The sequence below is a fragment of the Eptatretus burgeri genome, chromosome 9, assembly GCF_056783735.1.
Source record: "Eptatretus burgeri isolate ZD-2024b chromosome 9, Ebu_testis_v1, whole genome shotgun sequence".
NCBI lineage: Eukaryota > Metazoa > Chordata > Myxini > Myxiniformes > Myxinidae > Eptatretus > Eptatretus burgeri.
This window is the reverse complement of record NC_140969.1, coordinates 85,194,571-85,207,708: the sequence shown is the minus strand read 5'-3', so window position 1 is coordinate 85,207,708 and position 13,138 is coordinate 85,194,571. Positions and strand designations below refer to the sequence as shown.

At 44.1% G+C, this 13,138-nt stretch overlaps 1 protein-coding gene and 1 pseudogene across 1 annotated transcript in view; one reads left to right on the top strand and one right to left on the bottom strand.

Annotated features, from left to right (window-relative positions):
• LOC147020510 (bromo adjacent homology domain-containing 1 protein-like) overlaps positions 1-13,138 on the bottom strand; it is a 78,042-nt gene that overhangs the window by 40,378 nt on the left and 24,526 nt on the right. The window lies entirely within an intron of this gene.
• On the top strand, positions 2,098-5,465 carry LOC147020511 (uncharacterized; annotated as a pseudogene).

The following is a 13,138-nucleotide window of genomic DNA, read 5'->3' as shown; positions in this document are numbered from 1 at the left end:
AGCGCTGCTTCGGCACATGCTCCATTACCCTGACCTGACTCAGGGCCAAAGGCTGCAGTGAAACCATGGGTCATGGAACTAATCGTGACGAAGGGGTTTATGCTGGAGCAGGTATTTAATGCCAAAGACAGGATTATTTTGGAAGAGGATGCCATCTCGTTCCTTCCTTTCCAAGCAGGGAAGATCTGCTCCGGGTCACGGTGGTTGAGGATCGTTTTACCCTTCTTCTGTGTGACAATGCTGCAGGTGACTTTGTCGTGCTTCTGATGATCCAACAGCCATCACAAGTTCTACATCCACATCTTTCTAACCTCCACCCTCCCCCTCTAACAGCGTTATCATCGTCCCTCGCTAAGTCTTGTGTTTTCTATTTATTCCAGAACACAGTACGAACCGGAAGTAATATGTTTACCCTCACCCTCCTTTCTGTTTCAGAATCAAATTTAAAAGGTAAAGCTCTTGTGTTTTGTATAATTTACACTGTATTTAATGTATTTACACGTTTATTTCGATGTTAACATGCTTTATATAAATAGTAGATCTACTCCGCTAATTTTAGCAATAAGCAAGAGCAGACCCGGTCTCAGGCAACGTTTCACCAGCTTCTCAGCCGGCTTCCTCAGGCCAGTAGACCCCGAGCCTCGGCACATGTGCGGTTTTCATTTCGATATGACTGCTCATTTCCGGTCACGTGCTGGTGCACGAGATCAAATGGAGAAGTGCTTTATAAAAATTATGATTTTCCCCAAACCTCAAGCAAAATAAACGTCAAATCACATCATCGATGGCGTGCTCTGCTTTTTGGGGGGTTTTTATTTATACGTGATCTGGTGTTGTATGTGTGCGGGTGAGCATGTGTGTGCACCTCTTGTACACCGCTCCTTCCCAATTCCATATCTAGATGATGCATGATATCATCGCCGGGCGTCAAAGTAAGGGAGTACTCAGTTTTTACGCCGTTTGTTTTCTTTCTTGTTTGTTTGTCCGAGCGATATCTCAGCCATCCTTTGAGCTCAGAAGCTGAAATTTATGAACAAAAGTGAAGATGTGCTTTGGCAAAAACGATATTTTGTGATTCATCAATGAATTGATTAATTACTTAATTATTAGCGATTTATTAATTACTTATTTATTTTCTTTCGCATCTGGGCAATATCTCAGGCACCTTTTGAGCGAGGAAGCTGATATTTGGACAGGACAGTGAACAAGTAATTTGGCTATAAAGGGTATTGTACTCCGCTTCTTCTCAATTCCATATCCAGGCAATGCATGATGTCATCGCCGGGCGAAGGAAGGGAGCACTCTGTTTTCACTCCATTTTCTTGTTTGTTTTCTTCTTTGTTTATCCAGGTGATATCTCAGGCACCCTTTGAGCTCGGAAGCTGAAATTTGGGGACAAAAGTGAAGATGTGCTTTGGCAAAAACAATATTTTAGATTTTTTGGATGAATCAATTAATTGATTAATTACTTAATTGTTATCGATTTATTAATTATTTATCTATTTTCTTTCTCATCTGGGCAATATCTCAGGCACCTTTTGAGCGAGGAAGCTGATATTTGGGAACATAAGTGAAGATGTGCTTTGGCTATAAATAGTGGGGCGGCTTAGCTCCAAAAAACAGGTCGATTGTGCACTTTCCCTTAAAAGTATGAAACTTGGCACATGGTTAGAGTAACACCATACAATGATTTTAGTCCAGGGGCCACCGGAAATTGTACCCCGTATGGAGGCCATCTTGGATTTCAAAATGGCCGCCACTGTGGACTTGTTTTGTTAAATATCTCCGAAACTAGTACAGATATTGAGACAGTTGAAACGCCTATAACTACATTTTAGGGCTCTAGGAATGCAATGGTGACATTAAATGTTTGAAAATTGTGGCTGCCATCTTGAAATCCCACCATCCACAGCTATTTTGCTCTAAAGGTCTATGTTCACATTTCAGAGACAAATAAATTTTTGATGCTTTAAAATATTGATCAAAAGATGAAACTGGTAGTAGTTATGCATCCACTCATTTCAGGGACATCATCCATTGTTATGGTGACTGCACAAGTGATCAACCCTACATAGGCCCGTTCATCTGCAACTGGAGATGGCAAAGCGCATCAAACTTGTGGATCCATCTATGCCAGATGCTGAAATGGGTCGAGTTAGTCCATGGGCCCAGGCCAGAAATTCCACTTGTCGGTACCATCTAAGGAAACCAATCCTAGTTATGATTTTTGAATTGGTGCATATATAGATCATATTTTGATGTGATAACCATTGCAGACTGGCAGATTATTGGTAGTTATCTCTGGAATGTACCCACCCTCTGCATAATGAAAGCGAAAAGGCAAACTCAGAAACATTCACTAATGTTGCAATTGCTGTTTCCACATGAGGCTAGAATGAACTGCAAACCACAAATACATGTCTGAAATGCTTTATTTATACCATCCGAATAACCCTTTCTGTCATTCCTGAAGGCAGAATTTGTTTTATGACAGAAAGGGCGAACAATGGGGCCTATCAAAATGGTGCTGATTAGTGATTTTCAGTACATTTTAATTTATAATATTGTCATACAAGTTCCCTGGGTAGTGATACTGAACCGCAGTATCCTACAACATGCACATGTTGTATGAGGAAAACATTTATGAACATTTTACAAGTTTTTACCACAGTTAAAGGAATTGCCCTTCCCCTACCCGAGTTCCAACAAGCGTCCAAAATGTGAAATTTACGGATAACCCAAATTTCACCACGTTACTGTGGCATGTTTATGTACTATGCTTTACTCATGCATATTTGTAGCCATGAATATCCTTGTGATTGTGCCAAAACATTCACACCATGGATCAGTAGTCTAGTCTTCATCACTGTTATCAGCATCAGAGTCCTCGAGGTCGACAACCTCTTCCTCGACTTCAGCGGGCTGGGTGCTGCAGGTTCGCAACTTGCACATGTCAGTGCACTTCAGGCTATTGGCAAGGCACGTGCAGTCTGGGAGTTTGCACGACCGTCCACATTTGCAGGAAAGCAGTTTCAACACTGCATCCGGTGCTGGAGAACCCTGCATCCACTCGATGAGCAGCTTCCCGTCATCATCAGTGGTCCATCCACAACCCTTGGGACTTCGAACATAGGGTTGGCATTGCAGACAGTGCCTCCAAATAGCAGCCTGGTAGTTTGCACAGAGGATGTGCATGAAGAGGCAGTCTTCACATGGTGGAAGCTGACTGGACTCTATCTCTCCCGTCTGGCACAGAAGAGTTGATGTCGGAGTTCATTGACTTTCGTGGTGTTGGTAGACGGCAAGTACATGTGGCAGGTGACCTCTTGCAGCTTCTGAAAGAGCTCAGTGGATACTTCCCATGAATGACCGAGCTGACTGAAGGCCTCTTGGTAGGTCTTATCCGACTTCATTTGCTTCAAGGCGCCCATCTTTCCCCGGCCTGCAAAGGCACTGACTGAATCACAACCGGAGAACACGTGCAGTCCAACCAGGGCATCACAGACACTGTCTCCCATCGATCTAGCAAGCTTGTCAATGTCTAGGAACCGTGTGCGGATTTGCGTATCACACTTCTGATACACGGGGCATGGGATGTCCTTATTGAAGGCAAGACACAGCATGAGGACATCTGTATCTTCGGCAGTGATCACCACAGCCTTGTACCCAGCCTCTGCTGCATGCAGAAGCATTCGGGTGTCTGCTTCCTCCTGCGTGGACTTCAGCTCTGCCACTTCCTCCCAGTGGTCCTTGGTTTTTTTGGGGTTTTTTTATTTTCCCCCAAAACATCAATATCTCAGAATGGTAAAATGGTAAAAATGCAAAATATATACACTAAGCTGCTCTTCTGGAACGATTATCATATAGTCCCTACCAATAACTTAGTAGCCCTAAAGTTTGGTTTCCTCAGATGGTACCGATATATGCCTGGGCCCATGGACTAAGTTACTCAGTGGGAACTCTGCATTCTTTGTCAACAGAACACCACTGAAAAGGTTCAGTTTCCTAGTCAACGAAAAGGTGAACAAGGGTAAGCAACACTCGCAGGGTACAAAACATTGGCTGATAATCTCCTCGAGTTTAATAACCTCGGTCTGCTGCCTTGAACGATAAACATTGACACATTGGACGAAGGTCATGGTGTCGAGGCAGCTTTCATTGCTCATAATGCACGTTGGCATAGGTCGTGCAGGCTTACGTACAACAATACAAAACTGGAACGTGCAAGGAAGCGTTCTAAAGATATACCGACTGATGATGCAGGTGAAGGTACATCTGGTGTTTCTAAGCGCACTCGGTCAAGTTCTGCATCATCAATTTCTCAAGATCTCTGCTTTTTCTGTGGGTGGTCATCTGGAAAAGAGAAACTTCATGAGGTTTCTACTTTCAAAACAGACAAACGTGTTCGAGAGTGTGCTGCACTTCTAGAAGACGATGACTTGCTGAGACGTCTCATTGGTGGATATATTGTTGCTCTTGAAGCAAAATACCATGCAAAGTGCTTACCCTCTCTCTATTATCATGCATCAATGGTCCAAACGGAGCAAGAAGACATCGAGAATGTCGACAATATGCTCTGTAGCATAGCATTTGCAGAACTTGTGACATATATTGAGGAAACCCGTTTGGAGGATGCCACCATTGCTCCTGTAGTTAAGCTTGCTGATCTATCAAACCTGTATTCCTCCAGGCTGGACCAACTAGGAATCAAGCAGGAAAACCGCATACAATCTACAAGGCTCAAGCAGCGAATTCTTGCCCATTTTCCTGACATGAGAGCAACTAAAAAGGGCAGAGACATTTTGCTAATGTTCGATGAGGACATTGGACATGCCTTAGCAAAGGTGTGTCAACAGTGACAGTGATGCAGTGCACCTTGCGCGGGCGGCTCAGATAGTCCGTGGACTTCTGTTTGATAAATCCAAGCCATTTGATGCTTTATTTCGTGTAACATGTCAGGAGGAATCTGTGCCTAGTTCACTTATATCATTAGTCAACATGATACTGGAGGGTCCTAGCATTAAGGACCAGGTGTACCAACCTCTAACCCAGCTGCACTAAGCTTGGCGCAGCTTCTTAAGTTCAATGCAGTCAAGCATGCCCGAAAGCAAAAGGACAAACCCACTAATGTTCCTCCATGCAGCTGATGCGGCATAGAGAGGGAATGACAGGATCCTAATCCGAACCGTTGATACAGATGTTGTCGTACTTGTAGTTATGGCAACTCAGAGACTTTCTGTGAAGATATGGTTAGCCTTTGGAACAGGGAAGAGCTTGCGATTCCTCCCTGCACATGACATAGCCACTGCTCTCGGCCCTGAGAAGTCTAAGGCCCTCGCCATGTTTCATGCACTGACAGGATGTGACACTGTGTCAGCGTTTGCTGGACGTGGTAAGCGAACTGCATGGGCTGTATGGGAGTTGTTCCCAGAGCTCACAGATGCACTATCTGAAGTCAACCATGAACAAACAGATATAACTGAGTCCTGTATGAGCATTATTGCAAGATTCGTCATTTTGATGTATGATCGCACAAGTACCTGTCGTGACGTTAATACAGCACAAAAGAAACTGTTTGCAAAGAAAGGCAGACCTCTGGAATCAATTCCGCCTCCCCACCATGCTCTGGTGCAGCATGTTAGGCGTGCAGTGCACCAAGGAGCATTATGCTGGGGTCAGGCATTGCATGCACAGCCTGAGCTCCCATGTCCAAGTGAGTGGGGTTGGGAAAATACATCCGCCGGTCAGTTTAAACCGATTTGGACAACACTACCGGAAGCCGCAAAGATCTGCAATGAAGTTATCCGGTGTGGATGCACAAAAGGATGCACTGATCGCTGCAGGTGTAAGAAGTCTGCACTTCCATGCACGTCACTTTGTTCTTGTGATGGGGAATGCAACAGAGACTAGAAAAGTCAAGTGACGGTAACTGTGGTTTTTTTGCCAACTGCTTGTGATGTTTTCTTGATGGTTCATTCCTTCACATATTGTGCTAACTGATGATAGTTTATGTTAGCCTTTGGATGGTGGCTATCTTGGATTATAAGATAGCTGCCACATATTCAATCTCACCATTGGATTCCTAGACCCCTAAAATGTGGTATAGGCATTAAAACTGTATTGATATCTTTACTACTTAATGAGATATTGAGCAAAATAGTTTGTCAATGGCGGCCATCTTGGATTTCAAGATGGCAGCCACAATTTTCAAACATTTTATGTCACCATTGGCTTCCTAGAGCCATAAAATGTAGGTATAGGCAGTTCAACTGTCTCGATATCTGTACTAGTTAAGGAGATATTTAACAAAACAGGTCCACACTGGTGGCCATTTTGAAATCCAAGATGGCCACCATACGAGGTGCAATTTCCGGTGGCCCCTGGACTAAAAATCTTTGTATTGTATTACTCTAACCATGTGCCAAGTTTCATGCTTTTAAGGGAAAGTGCACAATTGATCAGCTAAGCCACCCCACTAAAAGGGTATTTTTGATTTATTGCTTAATCAATTAATTGTTTAATTTTTCAATTAACTTCCTGTACTTGATTTTCAAAAAGTTACAGATTCGGATGAAACAGTGGTGGTTTCGGTATGCTCTTAGCCAATTGATTAAGAAATTAATTATTTTACGATTATTATTTATTTCTTTTAATTATGGAATTAATCAATTAATTAATTATTGTACATCACTCCCTCCCAATTCGGACTCCATGTGCTGAAAGGCGGCATCGTTGGGCGCCGAAGGTGCCCCAGCGATGTCGTGCGCTGGAGGATTTGATATTTATTTATTCGGCATGGGGGGCGGTGCATTTGAATGTACCGCTACTTGTTCTTTTTGTGTTTCTGGGGCATGAACACAGCTGGTTTTGTATCTGGGTTGGACGTGATGAGGTGTTGGTTGTGTGAGTGTTCAGGTTCTCTTTGGGTGTTGTACACATATGCGCTCTAACGAGTGGGTGTTGTATACATGCTGATGTGGTGTTTGTGATTGAGTGTTGTTTGTTGCTCACCTTATCCAGTTGTTTGCACCATCCAGTTTTTGCCATTTGCATCAGAGGTGTGTATTGTGTGGGTATGTCCACCGTCTCCCCAGTCAGACCACCCTCTCGGCTTTTCACATGCCATGTTTCTCATATCAACGTTTGTCGTTGAATATTGACACTTTTGCTTACTTAATAATAGGTCGTATCAGCAGGGGTACCCAGCGTTGCCAGGCAACGTCGGGTCCCTCTTCCCACCCCACCCCTTCCCCTGCCTCCTGCCACCCCACCCCTTGAGGGAGAAATTCATCGATATGGCTGAAATAATGATGCTATAGATAGATGTTTATCCTCTCACTATGTCATTAATCTGGGGTGTGTTCAGTTACCAAGTTTCTTGTAGAGTGCTCGCCAAGTGGCTTAAGCACTCAAGCAAGCACTCCATTAGAAACCATGAATAAGGAACGGCTGTCTTGGCAATCGTTGGAGTGGCGACCCATCCAGGATTGTACCCAATCGCCAAGGAGACTGCTGAGGAAGCACCAACGCTCTGCACAGAGTATGATCTCAATGGATGGATGGATGTCTTGGCAATCACTAGCTAGTAACAACATACCACTGGACATCTCAACAGCATACATGGCAAGTGATCCGTATTTTGCAGGTTTGACCGCTTTTCTTTCATTAAACCCACTCCTTGAATCCCCATCTGTACGCATTGTCACTTCCTCTGGTCTACCATTTGTCATCACCCCAAATCAATTGGTAGTTCTATTTGCTTTCCAATTCACTCTTCGACTTCTTACTGTGGTATTTATCGGTATTTTCGAGTATTGTGAATGGTAGGATTCGATTCAGATTGTTTTTATTCGTATACAAGGTGTCCACAAATTACCGTTCCAAATTCAAACCATAATAATTAAAAAAAAACAACAATGACATGGGATACAATGACGTGGTTTGATGCTTGTGAATGAACGAACATTTCTCAAGGTTTTATTGTCAAGATTTGTCAAGATCATCAGAGAGCATTCATCACCATTTATCCTCACTTCGTCTCTATAAACCAGGCAACACTGCTTTTTATTGTGGGGATGTTATTTGTAGTAAGTGTGACATCACGTGTCACAGGCGACAACTGGAAACAAAAAAAGTAAATAAAACTTTGACGAATGCTCTTTGTTTGCGAAATGGTATGTATGTATGTATGTATGTATGTATGTATGTTGTCTTACTTGGAACCTCCTTCTCATTTTCTGGTGAGTCAACATATCAAATAGCGTTTTTACCTTTGGTTAACCCTTTGCGTGCTGCATTGTTTACGGCCACATGGTTCCCTGTTGCTTAATTTTTTTTCTTTTTCATACGGCTGTGAATTTCAAGTGGTACATATTTGTAAAAAAAAAAAAAACACAACAAAACAAAACACAACTTGGGTGTCAAGTTAGATGGATAAGCAAAATTAAAACAAAAATGTTTTCATTTTTTTATCATGTCTCAAATCTGCGACACCAGCACGCAAAGGGTTCTAAAAAACAAACAAACCTCCTTTCGATTCCTACAAACCCATCTTTTGTCACCTTCAACTTGCCATGTATGCATACCGTACATACAAAATACCGACAAAAGGGCATTTTACTTTTAAATTAAATACTTCAAATATTAATCATTATTATTTTCGTTGTAATGAAAACATACCTCATTCAAACCCACACGTCTACCTAGAGTCTAAAAACATGAACTCAGCTTTATATTGGTACGGTCGTGGGGGTAGATGGAGGAATTTCATAGGAAAGTTAGGAATGAATAGAGTTGTTTTGTCCGTGGACGTGTAGGAGACATCTCGATGTAAATTAAGTAGGGAGACTGTGAGCTTAAGTATAACGTGTCACCACACAGGGAGTGGTGTGGTGTTAATTGGATAGGGATTAAGGATAAGTTCCCCAGTATGTCATTGCCCCCTGTGACTTATTCCTACGTTTTTGCATTTTTGCATCCTACATATTCCTACAAGTCAGCCATGAAGAAGTTGCGTTTTTATACCAACAACAACCATAACAACACGCAAGCCAGGTATGCTGTGCAGGCAGAAGCCCCACCTTCCCAGGTTTCGGGTGAGCAAGCCACGCCCCGGAGGTGGATGGTTGTTCGGTGTGACACCAAAGAGGGATCAGAAGCGAACGCATGAGTTCGGTGTGAGGGAGGTGGCAGTTGTAGTCGTGAGAGGAACGTGGCTATGACGGAGGTGGATTGTCCAACAGTACTTGCAAAATCCCAAAAACAAATTTGACCATTAAAATAACTGGTTGAATTCAATGACCAATTATGCAAATCCTGTTCAAATTTCAGGTCAATCCCATGAAAATTGAAGATTTTCGAAATTTCACCGAAGTTGTTGTTGACCTTTGGCCGAAGTTGACCGCAAAAATAATTTATGCTTGGATTCAATGACCAAATATGCAAATCCACTTCAAATTTCAAGTCAATTAGATGAAAATTGATGATTTTAGAAATTTAATAAAGTTATTGACCTTTGGTCAAGCAACTCCATAAACTTGCTTGGTCATGAGCAACTCCACCATTTGGTGAAGTTTCGTGAATATCCGTTTAAAATTGCGACCTGTATGCGATTGACAAACAGAGAAACAACCAGACAAACAAGCAGACAGAATAATAAATGCGACCAACCAATAAATGTACTTGAAAAATCTTCAATTTTGATCACTTCCGGTTCCGGGTTTGAGGCAAGGGCTGCTTCTCTCAGGGGTCTCTGCTGACTTTCTCAAAGTTAACTTTCCGGTTGTTATATGTCATGTTGTAACTTTATTTTCTCAGCTACATGTTTACTGTGTGTTTCTAGTTCAGTTTTGTTTCAAAAATTGTGCTATTTTGTGGGTTTTCGTCGACCTTGTCTCATTGGGTTCCTTGAGGCCTACCCATCCTTCCCGTCTAGGTGTACGATCGTTTTTATTTGTATTCTCTCCCTATTTTCCCCGCTTTTCCAACCGCCCCCCGATCTATCCCTCCCAAATACACCCTCTGTTTCTTGTCTTAAATATTAAAGGAGGAAAAAAACAACCCTTCCTCCCTCCATACCCACGAGTACCGATCCTTCCTCTTCTTCTTCCTTCCTCTGCCGGCACACCATCTTCCTTCTATTTGAGCTGACCCACTCCCACCATTACCTTCATGATTTCTTCCGACAACCTTCCATTCCCTAATCTTACCTAATCTTCAAAAATCCTCCCTCCTCCAGAATGACAGGACCTGAGCCTCGTCCTGGTGGAGGAGTTGCTCCCTTCAACAAAGACTCTATTCCCCACTCTCCATGCGTTACCCTCACTCCCCCACACCCCCAGGAATACCTCTGACTACGGCTTCCTCTCCACTCCCACCTCATGTTTATATGTGTGCTGTACCGTCCACCAAACAGTGATGACTCCATTTACACCTCACTATCCGAAAACATGGACCAACTTCTATCCTCTCATCCAAACTCTCTCTTCCTCATATGTGGCGACTTCAATTGCCATCATGCCAGTTGGCTGGATGTGGGTACCTTTCTCACTTGTCATGGCACTTCAGCAAAAGCTTTCAGCGACTCATTGGGACTGACTCAATCGGTCAACTTCCCAACCCGGATCTCAACCAACGGTACTCCGTCTCTTCTGGATCTGATTTTGACAAATTTCCCTGAAAATATCCACTGTTCTTCCTCCGCTCCAATCGGTTCTTCTGACCATGTGCTTGTCAAAGTGGACATCTCTCTGGCTGTTGTTAGAGAACCACTTCAGTACCGTCAAGTTTGGCATTTCACTCAAGCTGATTGGCAGGGTCTCCAAGCGGCCATCAAACTTCTAGACTGGTCTTCCAGTTGCTACTTTCTCAAACATCAACTCGTCCTGGGAATTCTTTCAAAGAAACTTGCTCTCTCTCATGCACAGATTTATCCCCTCTCTTCTTTAGTTGTCCTACCCTTCCTCCCGCCCTTGGTTCACTGAAGCTTGTGGCAAGGCAGATGTCCTCAAACAACTTGCCTTTGCCTCATGGAAAGTAAATGCAACCGGGGGTAATCTCTGTTCCTTCCATAAAGCTCAGAACAAGTGTGTGTCTACCCTCAGGAGAGCCAGAAAACAACATCTTTTTAATCTCAAGTCTGAACTCTCAAACCTCTCTCCCTCCAACAAAACTTGGTGGCATCAAATCTGTTTCTAGTGTATGTTCCCCCTCCATCCCCTCCCTTACCTCAAATGGCCGCACTGCTGATACCGCACGTGAAAAGGCTGAATGCCTAAACTCGGTGTTTGCATCTAAATCTTGTGTCCGAGACCCATTGCTTTCTGTACCCACCTTACCCAATCACATCCAGCTGTCCCTGGACTCTGTGTCCTTTTCTTCTGACAAGGTGGAGAGCTTGCTGTCAAACCTCGACTCAGATTCTGCAACCAGTCCAGACGGCATCAGCCCACGTGTCCTAAAAACCTGCTCCTCTGCTCTTGCTCACCCTCTCTCTGTTCTATTCACCCTCTCATTTGCTCAAGGTCATCTGCCATCTGCTTGGAAATTTGCACACATCACTGCCCTGCATAAAAAAATGTGCAAAAACAGATCCCTGCAACGACAGACCAATCAGCCTTCTCCAAATCATCAGCAAGCTTATGGAATCCATCATCGCTTCAGACATTGCATCCTTCCTCTTCTCCAATGGCTTGATTTCTGATCATCAATTTGGTTTCAGACCAGGTCACTCTACCCAAGATATGCTGCTTCTGCTCTCCCAACAATGGATGGAGGTACTCAATGCCAGACATGAAATCAGAGCCATATCCCAAGATGCATTGCATGCTTTTGACATGTTCTAGCACGCTGTCCTGCTCACCAAACTCTCTTCCGATGGTATCCAAGGCCATCTCCACTCTTGGCTCACAGACTTCCTCTCCTGTCACAGCCATGTGGCCCTAAATGGAGTTCTTTCATTCCCTCTTCCTGTCCAGGCTGGAGTTCCTCAAGGGAGAGTTGTGGGCCCTGTTCTTTTTCTGGTTTTCATCAATGATCTCTCCGACTTCCTGGAAAATTCTCTTTATCTCTTTGCTGATGCCTCCACCCTCTGCCATACCATCTATCATCCCTCAGACCGGCAAGCAGCAGCTTCTTCGCTCTCTGCAGATCTGTATAAAATCACAAACTGGTCCAACACGTGGAACATGTCTTTCAATCCTGACAAATCTCACACTCTCACTCTGTCTCTCCGAAAGGACCGTTTAGAACCCCACCCCCATCAACTTTCGCAACAAATCTCTGGAAGAAGTCCTTTCATGAAAGCTTCTGGGTCTCACTATCTGCCATGATCTTTCCTGGGAAAGTCACATTTCCAACCTGGCTTCCAAAGTCAGTCACCAACTGGGAATCCTCAGTCATGCAAAGTCCTTCCTTGGCCAACCTGAGCTCCTGACCACATACAAAGCTTTTGCTCGCAGCCTGATGGAGTACTGCTCTCCTCTATGGGCTGGTTCTCCCGCCTCTCATCTTTCTCGGCTTTACGCTGTGGAAACCAAGACATTTAGGAGCATTGGTATCTCCCACGGTGAAGCTGAGTCTTTGGGCCTTACTCTCTCACCGCAGGCAGGTCGGTGGTCTTTCTGTCTTCTACCGTCTCCTCTCCAGTCTTGCCCCTCCTGCCCTGTCTGTGATATGTCTCCCCCCCCACCACCCCCACCCCCATATTTCCGCAGGGCACTCAAGGTCCGCCAGCAAGCCCCTTCTGGTAAAACTACCGTAATCACGAATCGCTGCTAACCTTCACTCTTTCGTTCCTCTTTTTCCCTGCTTCTGGAATAAACTCCCACACTTTCTTCAATCCCATTCTTCCCTCCAAGCCTTCAAAACTGCTGTTCACCACCACCTCTTATCTTCCCCCTTCCAAACCACGATCTTTCCTATCCCCGTGAATCCACCCCAATCCCACCTCCTTCAAATTTCCTACTTTCCTTCCTGAAAGGCTCTGTGGTGTCCATGTTGTGTACCCTGTGTTCCCCACCCGATCCCTCTCCCTTTTGCAGATCTCCTAATCTCTCTGTTCCCCACTGTTTTGTCCTTCCCTCTCCCGCCCCTCGTCTCATCTCCTGCCCCTCTTCTTGTACGTTGTGTGTTAGCTGTC